At 43.8% G+C, this 18,132-nt stretch overlaps 1 long non-coding RNA gene across 1 annotated transcript in view; it reads right to left on the reverse strand.

Annotated features, from left to right (window-relative positions):
* The window catches only part of LOC140732336 (uncharacterized), a 115,569-nt gene extending 100,242 nt beyond the window's left edge, over positions 1-15,327 (reverse strand). Inside the window, exon 1 of the long non-coding RNA XR_012100050.1 lies at positions 15,164-15,327. This is a non-coding gene — a long non-coding RNA (uncharacterized lncRNA). The remainder of the gene's footprint in view (positions 1-15,163) is intronic.
* Between the last annotated feature and the right edge of the window lie 2,805 nt (positions 15,328-18,132).

Below are 18,132 nucleotides of genomic sequence, written 5' to 3' on the forward strand. Positions count from 1 at the left end.
ATGGAGGGATGGGTCGGTAAGTTTTCTGATGACACAAAGGTTGGGGGTGTTGTGGATAGTGTGGAGGGCTGTCAGAGGTTGCAGTGGGACATTGATAGGATGCAAAACTGGGCTGAGAAGTGGCAGATGGAGTTCAACCCAGATAAGTGTGAAGTGGTTCATTTTGGTAGATCAAATATGATGGCAGAATATAGTATTAATGGTAAGATTCTTGGCAGTGTGGAGGATCAGAGGGATCTTGGGGTCCGAGTCCATAGGACGCTCAAAGCAGCTGTGCAGGTTGTCTCTGTGGTTAAGAAGGCATACAGTGTATTGGTCTTCATCAATCACGGAAGTGAATTTAGGAGCTGTGAGGTAATGTGGCAGCTATATAGGACCCTGGTCAGACCCCACTCGGAGTACTGTTCTCAGGTCTGGTCGCATCACTACAGGAAGGATGTGGAAGCCATAGAAAGGGTGCAGAGGAGATTTACAAGGATGTTGCCTGGATTGGGGAGCATGCCTTATGAGAATACATTGAGTAAACTCGGCCTTTCCTCCTTGGAGCGACAGAGGGTGAGAGGAGACCTGATAGAGGTGAATAAAATGGTGAGAGGCATTGATTGTTTGGATAGCTTTTTCCCAGGGCTGAAATGGCTGCCACAAGAAGACACAGGTTTAAGGTGCTTGGGAGTAGGCACAGAGGAGATGTCAGGGGTACGTTTTTTATGCATAGAGTGGTGAGTGTGTGGAATGGGCTGCCGGCAACGGTGGTGGAGGTGGATACGATAGGGTCTTTTAAGAGACCTTTGGATAGGTACATGGAGCTAAGAAAAATAGAAGGCTAAGTGTAACCCTAGTAATTTATAGTGTAGGGACATGTTCGACACAACTTTGTGGGCCGAAGGGCCTGTATTGTGCTGTAGGTTTGCTATGTTTCTATAATTAAATAAGTCTGCAAATATCAAACAAATAGGCAGTTTTAATATTAAGGGTTGTGAATTATTGGGAAAAAAAGGAAGGTTGTTGAAGTCCTTCAAGAAAGAAAATCTGACATCCTTAAGTGCTCTGGTCTCTTTGTGGCCTTTAAGTTCCAATCAGAAATATTCTGATTTGCACCTAAATGCAGTGATTAATAGGTTGAAACATCAATAGAACTGGAACCAAAACTGGCTTATTATTGTCACAAATACTGAGTTACGGTGAAAAACAAATTAAAACAAAAATGAACAACAAATACTGGACTTGAAAGTGATCTTCATATCAGGTGAATAAATAAACAAAAAACAAATTTAAGCAGCATCTAAAACAAGGGGAAGAGTTTGGAGGAAATCCTGAGCTGTTGTCCGGCCAAGCTACTTTCTGTCTTCCAATGTGTAGTGCTCATTAGGTGCATGGTTATACTGAATAGAAAATAAACTGTTCTGTTCTCTGTCAATGACATGGGAGAAATTACTAGGCTAGAAAATGCTTTAATTTCAGGAGTCACGACCTTCTCCGAAGGACTATGGTTAAAATACTGTTCTGACCATATTGCAGTTATGCTGTTGAATGTTGGTTCTAATGAAAAGAACTAAATCGATTGTATAGATAATAGCCCTGCATCCCTGTAGCCAACCTCTAACTTGTTGTGCAAGGGAGAAAGGGAAGAGGGAATGGGTGACTGGCACAATTTAAAAATGTCATGGCAACAGCATGTCATGACATGGACCTCAGTGATCCACTGCCGATCATTAACAGAATGAGATGCCTTATGATTCTTGAAGGCAGGAGCGATGTTTGAAAAGGTTTGCATGGCAACATGGATGCAGCAGAGATTTAATGAAGGGCCTTCATAGAGCAAATCAGATAAGCTTTTCTAGTGTCAGAAAGGTGTCTAACCAGAGCAGGCAGGTTCGAGTTAATTGGAAAAAGGACCAGAAGCAAGGTGAGGATAATAATTTCACGCAGCAAATTGATAACTGGTATGGATGACCTGAAAAGCGGTGGAATTACTGTTTAGGTTCTTTTATACGATATGAGTATCATTGGGAAAGCCTGCCATTCTTGTCCATTTCTAATTATCATGGAAATGAATAGCTCATTTCAGAGGGCAGCAAACACTAACTACATTACGTTTAAAACATCAGCCAGAAAGCGAAAAGATCATTTACCAAGATCCGGAAACATGCTTAGCTGTTATGACATGTCCAATAATTTCATGGCTCATGCTAGGATGTATTCTGGAGTTAGAGCAAATATTAACTTCAGCAACCAATCTTCAGAACTGAACATGGATAATAGATTAAATTTAAAATGTAGCCCTGAACAGTAGTTTTCTGCATCTGTGGACACTAGTTGATTGAAAACCAGACAATGTTGACTTACATGCACTTTGGGTGTCTGGCGTGTGGATGCAAAGAAGGAGATGTGCAAATTATATCTAATTCAAAGGAAGAAGCGTAGATACTTTACATTGTAACTATAGAATCACCCTGCAGTTACCTTTGATCTTTAGCATATAAAAATGTCATGTAATATTGCGCCAAACAGGCCTCTTCCTCCAGGGGTATCTCATTTCTGTATGCACTAGCTTCAGTGTTTCTCTGGTGACTATGTTCACGATACAGCAGTTCACAATATTGATACTAGCTTTAAAGTTCCAGATTAATTTCAGTAACTAAGGCTAAATTCTCTGGTTATCAAGGTAGGATATGAACTCAAGTGTCCAGGCTTTTTCCATTAAGAGTAGGGGAGATTCAAACAAGAGGACATGTTACGGGGCAAAAGTTTAAGGGTAACACGAGGGGGAATTTCTTTACTCAGAGAGTGGTAGCTGTGTGGAACGAGCTTCCAGTAGAAGTGGTAGAGGCAGGTTCGGTATTGTCATTCAAAGTAAAATTGGATAGGTATATGGGCAGGAAAGGAATGGAGGATTATGGGCTGAGTGCGGGTCAGTGGGACTAGGTGAGTGTAAATGTTCGGCACGGACTAGAAGGGCTGAGATGGCCTGTTTCCGTGCTGTAATTGTTATATGGTTATATGGTTATTAGCCAGGACGATGCAAAATTTTGATCCTCTACTTAGATTTCCAATTTTACTTCATCACATTTTTCATAATACCTTTATATTTTCATCATGTCTTTCTATCTATTTTACTTCCTGACAGAAAAACGTTATCATTTTAGAGGATCTGTCCTGATTCCAGCATGTGTCATTACAAAGAAAGCACAGCAGCACCCCTACTTTCTTAAATGCGAAGATTCAGCATGCCATCTGAAACTTTAACGAACTTCTATAGATTCACAGTGGAGAGTATACTGACTGGCTGCATCACAGCCTGATATGGAGACACTAACAACCTTGAATGGAAAACTAACAAAAGGTAACGGGTACAGCCCAGTCCGCCCCAGGTAAAGCCCTCCCTGTCACTGAGCACATCTGCAAAGAAGGCTGTCACAGAAAAGCAGCATCCATTCATCAAAGACCTCCACCATCCAGGCCCATTCTTCCTTCTCACTGCTGTCATCAGGAAGGAGGTATGGGAGTCTCAGATCACACACCACCAGGTTCAGGAACAGTTATTACCCTTCAGCCATCAGGCTCTTGAACCAGACGAGATAACTTCACTCACCTTTTCACCGAACTGTTCCGCATCTTATGGATTCAGTTTCAAGGAGTCTTCAACTCATGTTCTCAATATTTATTGCTTCTTTATTTATTATTATTATTATTATTATTCAGTTTGTTCTCTTTTTGTAATTGCACAGTTTGTTGTCTTTTGCACATCAGTTGTTTGTCTCTCTTTGTTGTGTGCAGGTTATATATCAATTCTATTGTGTTTCCTTGTAGTTATTGTGAATGCTTGCAAGAAAATAAATCTCAGGTAGCATATGGTGACATGCATGTACTTCGATAATAAGCTTACTTTAAACTTTGATCTTTGAAGCTGTTATAAATAAGCCTTGACTAACGTCAGCTTCTGCTCTATTGATGATAATTAGTCTCCACTGGTCACTACCTCATCTCACATATATTGTTTTCTTCATGCATCTTTCTCTTTTAGGAGCTTCATTTGAGGTTTTATCAATCTGATTTAAAGCTTACAAGCTTGAACATTAATTCTTTTTCTCACTCTACATAGTCTGAACTATTTCCAGTAGCTTGTGTTTTTATTTCAGGTTTTCAGTGCCTGCAGTATGTAGCTACTCAAAATTAGATCAAATTGTTAAATTGGTACATGTACTTTGTTTTGCATGATATCTACACAGATCATTTTACCGTGTCAGTACATTGTGGGAGTACAAGTGAAAATCAATCACAGAATGCAAAATAAAATGTTACAGTTATGGAGAAGGTGTGGGTATAAGCAGACAATAAGGTGCAAGGCCACAGCTAGGTAGTTTGTGAAGTCAAGAGTCCTTTTCTTACAAGGGGTCATTCAGTAGTCTTATAGCAGTGGGATAGTGGCTGTCTTTGAGCCTGGTGAGGTGTGCTTTCAGGCTTTTGTATAAGCAATATGTAGGGCTCCAGAAAGAGCTTGCAATGTGTTGCCATGCTCTGGCAATTCTGGAAATCACTCTTTGTTTTGCAAGTAACTGGAAAGGGAGATACAAAGGCACAATTAAATAGTTCTATAAAAGTATTGCACCGTGTTTTCTTTGCTGAAAAGCTTTAACTCTATGACATGATAATACCGTTCTTGGTTTACCAGGGTCACAAAGCCATAGAACCAGTTCCTTCAGCCAACAACCATACAAGTCTATACTAATCACATTCTCTTGCATTAATTCTATATCCCTCTATGCCTTACATTTTTTAATTATCAGTCCAGATGCCTGTTAAATGTTGTTGCCTCTCATGCATCCACCTTCTTCTCTGGAAGTTCATTCCAGATAGCAATGTATAGTTGTGTAAATTATTTACCCCTCAATCCCATTTAAACTTCCTGCCTCTCTTCTTAAACCTATGCCCACTAGTTTCCAAAACCTCTACAATGATAAACAGACCCAGACGATCTGCCTTCTATAATTTTACGTACTTCTATTGTGCCATCTCTCAGTTTCCTTTGCCCCAGGTAAAGCAGGTCCAGGCTATCTAATGCTGAGCTATAACTGAAACCTCACAATTCAGGAAACATCCTTGAGAATTGTTCCTCTACCTTCTCTAGATTATGCACACTACACTCTAAGTGTAGCTGAACCAAAATTTTAAGCAACTGTAAACATGACGTCCTGACTCTTGTATTAGAAACCGGAACATGGAATGTTACATTATAGTACTGTACTGGCCTTTTAGCGCACAATGGTGTGCCAACCTTATAACCTATTCTAAGATCATTCTAACTCTTTCCTCCTACATGACCCTAAAGTTTTCTATCACTCATGTGCCAATGCCTTGGATGCTGAAGGCATCGTTGTCAAATGCCTTCTTCACTTCTCGGTCTCTGCGTACTGCTGTTTTCAGAGAAACATGTACATGTATCCCTAAGTCTATTCAACAACATTTCTCAGGACCCTGCCTTTCACTGTACGTGTCCTGCTGTGGTTTAACTTCTCAAGTGCACCGCCGGGCATTTCTCCAAGTAAAGTTCCACCTACCATTCCTTTGTCTACTTCCCCTGCTGTAACCTTAAACAACCTTTTGCACTGTCAGGTCTATGACCAATTTTGTGTCACCTGCAAACTTACTAATCATGAGGCCAGCATTCTCATCCAAGTTATTATTATACAGTATATGACAAACACAGGATTTTCTGTTCAAAGGCACTGGTGTTTCCAAATCAGGCAGTGATGCAACCAGTCAATATACCCTCTACAGTGTTAGGGTTAACTCCGTACTTGTTCTCGTAGTGCCTGTCGAAACTTGGACAGAGAGCAGCAACACTTTGCTGTCTGTTTTGCTTTCGGCCTTTTCCCTGAGAAATTGGACTTTTGAGTCAACTGACTTCGAAGACTAGCGGTACTCATTTAATGTTTAGATTTTCTTTTCAGCTGCAGTATAGGCTTCGGTTCCCATTTGAGAGTTTTAGTTAACAGCCCTATTTGGCTTAGTGCTTATTGTTTATTTTCCCTTAAACACTGTTCGCAATAGAGTCTGTGAACTATCAACCTGCTTCAGTGTCTCTCACTCCGCACTTGGGCCAGATCCGAACCTGGTGACAGCAAGTCTCAAACACACCAAAGATGGTCCCAGCAGAGAGAGAGAGCAGCTGACCTTAGTCATGAGATTCATTGATCAGGTAGGAGACAAGCTACAGGCTTGTCTGTTCTCAGTGAAGTTACGGAGGCAATGAGGCAGGTAACCTTATGCTGCCAAGCCCAGTCTCACTTGGAGGAAAAGGTATCGTCCGTCGCCACAACAGTTCAACAGCTCACCACAGACAATTGGACCCAAGTGTCTGCAATTTCCGCAGTCAAGGCTGCCGTCCGCAAACTGACTGTGAACAGCCAGCATCAGCTGACAGCCATTAACATTCTTGCCAGCTCAATTCAGCAGCTTCAGGCCGCCTCAGTCCCACTCCCAGCATCTTGCTGCTGCTCGACAATCTCTGCTACTAATGCTCCTGCTCCCACGCCCAGACCAGATCCGACTCCCACAACCGTTCAGGAACTGAGCATTCCACAACCAGGCAGATATTCTGGTGATCCCGATGGCTGCAGGAATTTTATTACCCAATGTGAACTGACCCAAGCCCAGCCTGGTCGTTTTGGTGATGACGCATGAAAATTGGTATACATGGTCAACCTTTTTGAAGGACCTCCACTCAGCCTGTTCAGTGCTTTACGGGAGTAAGGATACCCCACAGCCCAGTCGTTCCGACATTTCGTGGCAGAGTTAAGGAGGATTTTTGATCTTCCAGTATGGGGTCAGAAGGCTGCCCACCAACTCTTGGACCTGCACCAAGGCAGAGGAATGGTGAGAGCCTATGCAGTCAAATTCCGTACCCTTGCAGTAGAGATGGGATGGAATGAGAGATCTCTCGTCACTGCCTTCCAGCGTCGACTGAATGCAGGGGTCTGGCTTGAGACCGCTGTGCGAGATGAGCAGGATAGTCTGGATGACCTGATTAATCTGGCTATTAGAGTTGAATACCGGGTAACTGACTGGCACGGGGAAAGAATGTTTCAAGCCAGATCACTGTCTTTCCTCACCATCTCCCCCTCCCTCACCCGATTACTGTCGTTCCTCGGCCTCTCTCCCTCCCTCACCCGATCACTGTCGTTCCTCGCCCTTTCTCCCTCCCTCACCCGATCACTGTCGTTCCTCACCATCTCTCCCTCCCTCACCTGATCACTGTCTTTCCTCACCCTTTCTCCCTCCCTCACCCGATCACTGTCTTTCCTCACCATCTCCCCCTCCCTCACCCGATCACTGTCGTTCCTCGCCCTTTCTCCCTCCCTCACCCGATCACTGTCGTTCCTCACCATCTCTCCCTCCCTCACCTGATCACTGTCTTTCCTCACCCTTTCTCCCTCCCTCACCTGATCACTGTCGTTCCTCACCCTCTCTCCCTCCCTCACCTGATCACTGTCTTTCCTCGCCATCTCCCCTTCCCTCACCTGATCACTATCGTTCCTCGCCCTCTCTCCCTCCCTCACCTGATCACTGTCTTTCCTCACCATCTCCCCCTCCCTCACCCGATCACTGTCGTTCCTCGCCCTTTCTCCCTCCCTCACCCGATCACTGTCGTTCCTCGCCCTCTCTCCCTCCCTCACCTGATCACTGTCGTTCCTCACCATCTCCCCCTCCCTCACCTGATCACTGTCGTTCCTCACCATCTCTCCCTCCCTCACCCGATCACTGTCGTTCCTCGCCCTCTCTCCCTCCCTCACCTGATCACTGTCTTTCCTCACCCTCTCTCCCTCCCTCACCTGATCACCATCTTTCCTCACCCTCTCCCCCTCCCTCACCTGATCACTGTCGTTCCTCGCCCTCTCTCCCTCCCTCACCTGATCACTGTCTTTCCTCGCCCTTTCTCCCTCCCTCACCTGATCACCGTCGTTCCTCGCCCTCTCTCCCTCCCTCACCCGATCACTGTCTTTCGCTGCCCTCTCCCCCTCCCTCACCACCCAGCACCCGGCCCACGGAGGAGCCTGTGCAAGTGGAGCGCATGCGCCTGTCTCAGGAGGAACGATAGCGGTGCTGGAGAACAGGTTCCTGCCTCTATTCTGATGATCCAGGACACTTCCGGGCAGCACGTTCCAAGCGTCCAGTAAAAGAGGATACCCGTCAGCAGGGAGGGCAATCCTGACAGGTCGGTTCTCTCTTCGGTCAGCTTCCCCTAATTCTGTAATGCTCACAGCTTCCTAGTTGTGGAGGTCTCAGACCCATGAATTTAGGGCATTTATTGACTCTGGTGGAGCCGGGAATCTCATGGACATCTCTCTCGCTCAGAGATGGGGAGTTCCAACTCAGGAATTAAGAGAAAAGGTCAATGTCAAGGTTCTGGACAGTCAACCTCTGGGGACCAGCCAGCTCCACCTTACCAACCAACCCCTCCAACTGGTGCTCAAAGGCAACCACCATGAAGAAATATCTTTCTATCTGGTTAATTCACCTGAACTGCCACTGGTACTTGATCTCCCTTAGTTATCCCGACATAACCCATGGATCGATTGGTCTCTGAAGGTACTCCAAGAGTGGGGACCGGCATGCCTGTCTACCTGTCTGGGTCCAGCTCAAGCTCCATTCATTCCATGAACCCCCTCCTGTGTCAGCTAAGGATGCGGACCTGTCTGGGATTCCGACTGAATATGTGGATCTTCTTGGGGTTTTCACTAAAAGAAAGGCCACCACCCTGTCCCCACACCGGCCATATGATTGTGCCATAGATCTCCGACCTTGCACTAGTCCTCCCGGGGGCCAGCTCTTTTCCCTCTCTCGTCCTGAAACGGTGGCCCCTGTCTAATGGAAACACCACCATTTTGGTCGTTGTGGATCGATTTTCCAAGGCTGCCCACTTCATTGCCCTCTCAAGGCTCCCATACTCATGGTTCAACTGGTTCCATACTCATGGTTCAGGCTCCATGACTTTCCTCAAGACACAGTGTCTGATCGTGGACCACAGTTCACTTCCCACTTTTGGAAGGTTTTCTGCTCTCTTGTTGGAGCCACAGCCAGCCTCTTGTCTGGCTTACACCCACAATCTAATGGCCAGACTCAGAAAGTGAACCAGGAGTTGGAGACAACCCTGCACTGTCTTTCCTCTTCCAACCCCACGTCCTGGAGCTCCCAATTGGATTTGGCAGAGATCTCCCACAATAACCTCCAGTCGTCCACCACTGGTATGTCTCCCTTTGAATGCCGGAAGGGATTCCAGCCCCCACTCTTCCCTGATCAGGAGATCGATGTAGGGGTTCCTGCTGCTGAACAGCTGATCCAGTGTTACAAGTGCACCTGGAGACAAGCCAGGGCTTCTCTGCACCATGTCCAGAAACAGCATTCCCGGCAGGCTGATCGGCTCTGTCGACAGGTAAGGCCATTCAAGACAAGAGAGGTGGTCTGGTTGGAATCAAGGGATCTTCCCCTGAAAGCGGAGAACTGGGAATTGGCACCGCACTACGTGGGACCATTTGTAGTGGAAAAGGCTGTCAACAAGGTGTCCTATAGGTTGCATCTACCAGCATCACCGAAGATCCACCCAGTATTCCATGTTTCCCAGCTCAAGCTGGTTACTACCTCTCCCCTGTCCCCAGTCACGCCACCTCCCCGCCTGGCAGATGGTTCCCTTGTCTACACTGTGCGGCACCTCCTGGCATCTTGCTGGGTACGTGGTAAGGTCCAGTACCTTGTGGACTGGGAAGGGTACGGCCCAGAAGAATGTACTTCGATCCCGGCAAAGGACATATTGGACAAGTCGCTGATCCGGGACTTGCACCGGACACAGGTCTGTGGCGCCTCAGGAGCTGTGCCTGGCGGTGGAGGGGAGGGGGGCCTGTCACAACACAGATTCAGCAGCGAGGTAGATATGGCAATTGCGCTTGTGAATTTGAACGTGTCAGCTAATTATTATTTAATCGTGGTAGTATTTAACTCCATACTTCTTGTCGTAATGCATGTCGAAACTTGGACAGAGAACAGCAACACTTCGTTGCCTATTTGCTTTTAGCCTTTTCCCTGAGAAATTGGACTTTTGAGTCAACTGACTTTGAAGCCTAGTGGTACTTGCTTAATGTTTAGATTTCCTTTTCAGCCACGGTACAGGCTTCGGTTCCCATTTGAGAGTTTTAGTTAACGGCCCTATTTGGCCTAGCATTTATTGTTTATTTTCCCTTAAACACTGTTCGCAATAGAGCTTGTGAACTATCAACCTGCTTCAGTGTCTCTCACTCCGCACTTGGACCATATCCAAACCTGGTAACATTTCTATGTTCAAGAATGAAATTAGGAGAACCAGAAGGGGCCATAAGGTGGTCTTGGCGAGCAGGATTAAGGAAAACCCCAAGGCATTCTACAAATACGTGAAGAGCAAGAGGATAAGCCATCAGAAGCAAGAGTGGAAACGTGTGCATGGAGTCAGAGGAGGTAGCAAAGTTACTAATGAATACTTTGCTTCAGTATCCACCAGTGAAACTGACCTTGGCAATTGTGGGGATGACTTACACTGGACTGAAATGCTTGAGTGTATTGTCATTAAGAATGAGGATATGCTGGAGCTTTGGAAAGGTATTAAGTTAGATAAGTCGCCGGGACCAGACGAGATAAACCCTTGTCTACTGTGGGAAGTGAGGGAGGGTCTTACTGAGCCTCTGGCAATGATATTTACATCATCAATAGGGATAGGGGAAGTACCAGATGATTAGAAGGTCTCAAATATTGTCCCCTTGTTCAAGAAAGGGAGTAGAGATAACCCAGGAAATCATAGACCAGTGAGTCTTACTTCAGTGATGTGCAAGTAGTTGGAGAGGCAGGATTTATGAGCATGTGAAGAGACATAATCTGACAAAGGATAGCCAGCATGGCTTTGTCAAGGGCAGGTCATGCCTTACGAACCTGACTGAATTCTTTGAGGATGTAACAAAACACAGAGATGAAAGTAGAGCGGTGGATGTAGTGTATAGTGTAGTCACCGAATTATAGGAAAGATGTCAACAAAATAGAGAGAGTACAGAGGAGATTTACTAGAATGTTACCTGGGTTTCAGCACCTAAGTTACAGGGAAAGGTTGAACAAGTTAGGTCTTTATTCTTTGGAGCGCAGAAGGTTGAGTGGGGACTTGATAGAGGTATTTAAAATTATGAGGGGGATAGATAGAGTTGACGTGGATAGGATTTTTCCATTGAGAGGAGCAGAGATTCAAACAAGAGGACATGAGTTGAGAGTTAGGGGGCAAAAGTTTAAGGGTAACACGAGGGGGAATTTCTTTACTCAGAGAGTGGTAGTTGTGTGGAACGAGCTTCCAGTAGAAGTGGTAGAGGCAGGTTCGGTATTGTCATTTAAAGTAAAATTGGATAGGTATATGGACAGGAAAGGAATGGAGGGTTATAGGCTGAGAGCGGGCCAGTGGGACTAGGTGAGAGTAAGTGTTTGGCACGGACTAGAAGGGCCAAGATGGCCTGTTTCCGTGCTGTAATTATTATATGGTTATATGGATTTCAGTAAGGTTTTTGATAAGGTTCCCCATGCAAGGTTCATTCGGAAAGTAATGAGGCATGGGATCCAAGGGGACATTGCTTTGTGGATCCAGAATTAGCTTGCCGACAGAAAGCAAAGGGTGGTTGTGGATGATACATATTCTGCATGGAGAATGGTGACTAGTGGTGTCCTGAAGGGATCTGTTCTGGATCAATTCCACTTTGTGACTTTTATAAATAACCTGAATAAGGAAGCAGAAGGGTGAGTTAGTAAATTTGCTGATGACACAAAAGTTGGGGGTGTTGTGGATAGGCTGGAGGGTGTCAGAGGTCACAGTGCGACATCGATAGCATACAGAACTGGGCTGAGAAGTGGCAGATGGAGTTCAACCCAGATAAGTGTGACGTGGTTCATTTCAGGAGGTCAAATTTAAAGATAGAAAATAATATTAATAGTAAGACACTTGACAGTGTGGAGGATCAGCAAGATCTTGGAGTTCATGTTCTTAGGACTCTCAAATTTGCTGCCCAGGTTGATGGTGTTGTTAAGAAGACATATGGTGTGTTAGCCTTCATCAACCATGGGATTGAGTTCAGGAGCTGTGAGGTAATGTTACAGCTCCATAAGAACTTAGTTAGACCCCACTTGGAGTACTGTGTTCAGTTCTGGTTGCCTCATTACAAGAAAGAATGTGGATACTATAGAGAAGGTGCAGGGGAGATTTACAAGAACGTTGCCTGGATTGGAGAGCATGCCTTGTGAGAATAGGTTGAGTGAACTTGGCCTTTTCTCCTTGGAGCGACAGAGGATGAGAGGTGATCTGATAGAGGCGTATAAGATGCTGAGAGGCATTGATCGTGTGGATGGCCAGAGGTTTTTTTCCCAGGGTTGAAATGGCTAACATGAGGGGGCACAGTTTTAAGGTGCTTGTAAGTAGGTACAGAGGAGATGTCAGAAGTATGTGTTTCACACAGCGAGTGATGTGTGCGTGGAATGCACTGTCAGCGAAGGAGGTAGAGGTGGATACAATAGATCTTTTAAGAGACTCTTAGACAAGTACATGGAGCTTAGAAAAATAGAGGGGAATGTGGTAACAAAATTCTACGCAGTTTCTAGAGTAAGTTACATGGTCAGCACAACATTGTGGGCTGAAGGGCCAATAATATGTTGTAGATTTTTATGTTTCTATGTTCTTGTTCTATATACAGACCTTTGCACAGTACTGTATTTGTCAAGGTGGAGAGGTGAGCAAGTTTGTAAATCTGATGGGAGCAAAAGACGTTGGGACTGGCGAGGGCCAAGCACTGCCGGGGGATGTATGATGGCGGCAGAGAAGGAGTGCCAGGAGCAGGGGGTGGTGTGGGTACAGACATACTCAGCCCCAAGACACCAGGCAAAGTCAGTTGATTCCAAGCAGCTGCCTTATTGATCATTACAAAATGTCTCTCTGGTACGTCGTGCTCCCTCCCCTCTCCCTTCCCCTTTCCCCAACCATGATTCCCCTTTCCCTGCCTGCTTCCCACTCTCAGTCCACAATAGAAACCCATTGCTGAATCAGGTTTATCATCACTCACATATGTCATGAAATTTGTTTGCTTAATTAGCAGCAGCAGTACAGTGCAATATGTGAAATTACTATAGTACTGTGTAAAAGTCTTAGGCACACAAGCTATGTTCATGTGCCTAAGCCTTTTGCACAGTACTGTACACATGCTTTCCTCTCCTCTTCCACCATTTTGTCCACTTCGGACTTTTCTTTTATGAAAAACCTGCATGGAATGGACCACTGCAATTGTTTTCCTCATCCTTCCTCTTTCTCCATCCTTCCTTTAGATTTCCCCATTGCGTATTGGCCAGTGTAAGCCCTCTCACTCACACAGCTACTCTGGGTATATTTTTCCTTGCACTGCTCTCCGTAAAGCCAGCATTCATTCTGACACTTAATTTTTGTGCATGTCATCCAATTATACAATAGCTTATTTTATATTATGGCTATTGATAGACTTCATTTTCTCTCCCATCCAATGATTCCCTTCCACTATAAATAACACAACCTACAAAAGCATTCATTTTCTAACCACAATTATCCCCTTCATAAGAAACAGTGTTCCTGTCCCCCACCCTCCTTTCACTGCTCAAAGTTCAAAGTTGAATATATCATTTATTCAGATGGGATTCTTCGCCTACTATATTAGTCACGTTTTAGTCAAATCACTTTTTACAAAATATTACCATGAAGCACAGCATCATGATCTTACTTCTTTCTCTCGCACTGGCCAGAGTCCCCGAACTGCATTCCAACTGAATTCATGTCCACAAAGTTCATTGTGTAACTTATAAATGCAAACACTTAGCAGCTCATGCAACATCAGTGGAGAAGGAAAATTTGAGTTAAAATAACATGTCAATAACTTTTCATCAAAATTAAATCAGAATCTTGGAAAAGTCATAATCATCATGGTTCAAACACAAACAAGAGAAAATATGCAGATGCTGGAAATCCAAGAAGGATCCCAGCCCAAAACTTTGACTTTACTCTTTTCTGTAGCTGCTGCCTGTTGTGCTGAGTTTCTCCAGCATTTTGTGTGTGTTGTCATAATCATCATAGTTGTTAGTTCTTTTGCTAACCTCCGTTGTGGTATGTCACTATCACTGTGTTCTTTGCCCCTCTGTAAATAGGAATGGTTTCTATCTACATTCTCCAGATCTTCTTGCAAATGTTCCTTGATCCAGGATGAACAACCATAGTTTTGCAGTCTATATATAAAGTGAAAATTCTCATCCTTGGAGTGACTAAGTTTATTTTCCTCTGCACCACCTCTAAAGACCTTAAATTTTCTGAAGTATAGCAGCCAGAACTGGACACAGAGCTTCAACTTTGACTGAACCAGTGATCTAAAAGGTTCTCATAATCTTCTCACCCTTCCAAGCTATGTATTATACCTGTTCCCAATTGGGTGGGAGATTTGAATTTCAATATAATTCTTATAATATTCAGTTTTAAACATCCAACTAATATATGGCACTTTACAACATTGTACATGAACCTCTCTAATGCAATCTTATGGCAATTTAACATTGTAAAGATAGATGCACAATAGTGCTTGCTGTATGAATATTTAATTTGCATTGGAATAGCCACAAGATGCTTTGCATCATTTGTTTGTCCTCATTAAGGAATCTAAAAGCATTCAAACATTCATTTTACTTTGTCTTTGCTCAAGTGATGACGACAAAAGATAAGAAGCTTCCTCTGACCCCGTAATTCAGCTTGAAATTATGTGCCCTTCAATGGGGATTTGTTATTTTAATTGCCTACCAAGCCACAATTCAAAAGCTTCAGCTTTCTGTACATTAATAAATATATCTGTATCTCATTCATTAGCAGCCATTCACATGACAAAGCTGTTCTTGGAAATGTTGACTGGCAGACCATGCATTCCTGTCGAGTTACATCACACTAGGAAGCAACCAAAAAACAATTCCGCCATTCTGTCCGACGTTGTGAAGGAAACAGTGAGCCCCTCAGTTTCCTTCCACAAAATGCCATGTCGAGCCTGTGATCACCCGATGTCAAGGCGAGAGAAACGTTTAAAGGAACTGAATCATTTTCAAGGGAAGTACTTACAATTGTTCCAAATGAGCAGGACGTTTGAAAAATGCCACAAAAGGAAACTAAATCACAGACTCAGTTGGAAAGAAAGTTGCATTCTCTCAGGATAAGGTGACGCGCCATGTTCCTAGCTCTCCGTTCTACTTGGCTGAAAGAAAGAAGCCATTCATTTCCTCCAAAATCACTGAACTTTGAACAAATATGTGCCTTGAAATCACAGTATGTTTGACTTGTTATCTGGAATGCTTCAATGGTTCGGAAAGTGCAAATATTTGTGGATATTATTAAGCAAGAATAGCATTAAGTCCTGGTGTGAAGTGGAGCTTCCATGGCCGAGTGACTCTCACTAATCAACAATCAAGCTTTCTCATGAAGAATAAAAGCATAAGAAATATAATGAGCAGTTGTATTTTCAGTGCTTTTATCTTTCAATGGGATCATGGTTCATCTTCAGAATCAGGTTTATTAATTCTGTCTTATATAACATGAAATTTGATGTTTTGTGGCAGCAGTACAGTAAAAGACACAAAATAACTGTAAATTACAAAATAAATACATAGCATATAGTAGTTCGAGCTGAGATATACTTCCCTGCACTTTCCACCACCCCCTCCCCCCCTCCGTACTTTGATTGCTTTAATGTCCAAAAATCTATTTATTTCTGCTTTGAAAACACTCAAGAGGTGAGCATTCCAAATGTTACTCAATTCTGGCATAATTTATTGGGCTCAGTTCTGTAAGACCGCTGATCCTCTCTGACCAGCAGCTGTAGCTAATCAACAATAGTTGACACTTCCCTCTTTCTACTCTCCCTTCTGGCTCCACTCTTACCTCTCTTCTTCACCTCGCCTACTTATCACCTCCTTCTGGTACCCCTCCTCCTTTCCTTCCTCACATGGCTCACTCTCCTCCCCTATCAGATTCCTTCATCTTCAGCCCCTTATCTCTTCCACCTATCTCCTTCCAAATCCTCGCTTCACTCCCCTCCCCAATCACTGTCCTTCCCCCTCACCTGACTTCACCTATCATCAACTAGCTTGTACTTTTTTTCTCCCCCCACCCAGCTTTCTTATTCTGGCTTCTTCTTCCTTCCTTTCCAGTCCTGATGAAGGCTCTTGGTCCAAAACATCGACTCTTTACTCCTGTCCATAGATACTGCCTGACATGTTGAGTTCCTCCAGCATTTTGTGTGTGTTACTCTGGTTTTCCAGCATCTGTAGAATCACTCTTGCACCAGATTGGAAAACGTACATACCAGTCAGGCTTAATTACGCAGCTACATCAAAGAAGTTAAGGAGGAGAAAACAAAGGACATGCATTTGATAGGCTAGAGAGCAAATGAAACTGAATGATACTGGTGTTGGTTTAGACAGAGTGTGAAGACTTGTTAAGGACAGTTGATTTGTCAGAGGAAATAAAACTAGATTCAGAAATAGAACTGATCCTTCCAGACTTCCCGTTCTTGGCAACCTAAAACGTGATTGATTTCTAACTTTCCCGAAGTCTAACTAAGAGCCAACAGTCTGAAACAATAAATCTGTCCCCGTCTCAATAGATGCTGCCTAATCTGCTGAATATTTTCATACTTTTTTTTACATTATTTCAGATTTCCAGAGTGTTTATTTTTAGCTCTGAGAACATAGCATAAGAAATGGATGCAAAAGAATTCCTTTTGGCCCTTATTTCTTCTGCATCTTATAGGAAGTTCATGATCATCTTTGATCTTAGCACCACTTTCTTGCATCCTTAATCCCCTAATTTCTGAAAACCTATTGATCCTGAATACATTGATTCCTGAATAGATTCAACCTGTACAACCTCACGGGACAGAGGATTCCAAAGACACAGTACCTGTGGGTGAAAAATTTCCCCAAATGGTGACTCCCAATATAACATTTCCCAGCAAGGGGAAACATCAACTCTTACTCAACACTATCAAACTCCTTAAAATATGAATATATTCAATGCCTTAAAAGTCAAAAAAAGTACAGAATTAAATAAAAATGTATGCCAGGATAACAGACATCGCTATTTTATTCCTTCATGTGGTTCATGAAAGGCAAATTAATCTCTCCTTATCTTACACATACCATCCTAGGATCTGGTCTGGCAAAGTTTTGTTGAATTCCTTGTATAACAAACACGTCCTTATTTAATAGACTAGAATTTAGATAAGCTGGACAACCAGTTCACTTACTGTCAAAGCAGATACACAGCAGACACCATTTCCTTGACCCTACACTCATCTCTGGAGCATCTGGGCAGTTAACAACACCTATGTCAGACAATTGCTTACCTTCTACAATTATGCCTTCAGTATATCATTTCAGGCAAACTCGTCACCAAACTCTGGACTCAGGGATTCAATGCCTCCCTCTGTAGCTCGATCCTTGACTTCCAGACTAAACGATTAAGAATAGATTGCGACACCTCTGCCACGATTATTTTAAACACAGTTGCTCCTTAAGGTTTTGTCCACAACCCCTACTCTACCCCTTGTATACTCATCATTTTGTGGCCCAATTCAGCTCTACTTCTATCTGCAAGTTTGCAGATAATCGCCATGGTGGGGTGTATCATAAATAAAGAGTCAGAGTACTTGAAGGAGACAGAAACATGATGTCATGACAACAACCTTTCCATCAATGTCAAAACACAAAAGGGTTATTGCCTTCAAGAAGAGGGTGGGGCAGGGGGTGGCGCACATGCTCTGGCCTCCAGCAACAGTGTTGAAGAGGAGAGCTTCTGGTTTCTTGGAGCAAACATCACCCATAACCTAAAGAAATTTGCCATTCCTCCATCAACCCTGACCAATTTTTTACTATAGAAAGCATTCTGTCTGGATGCATTAGAGCTTGGTGTGGCAGCTATATTGCATGCAGTTGCACTGAATTGCAGAGAGTTGTGGACACAGCTCAGCACATCACAGAAGCTGGCCTCCCCACTATGGACACTGTCTATGCTTCTCACTGCCCTGCTGAAGC

Source organism: Hemitrygon akajei, chromosome 8 (assembly GCF_048418815.1).
Source record: "Hemitrygon akajei chromosome 8, sHemAka1.3, whole genome shotgun sequence".
NCBI lineage: Eukaryota > Metazoa > Chordata > Chondrichthyes > Myliobatiformes > Dasyatidae > Hemitrygon > Hemitrygon akajei.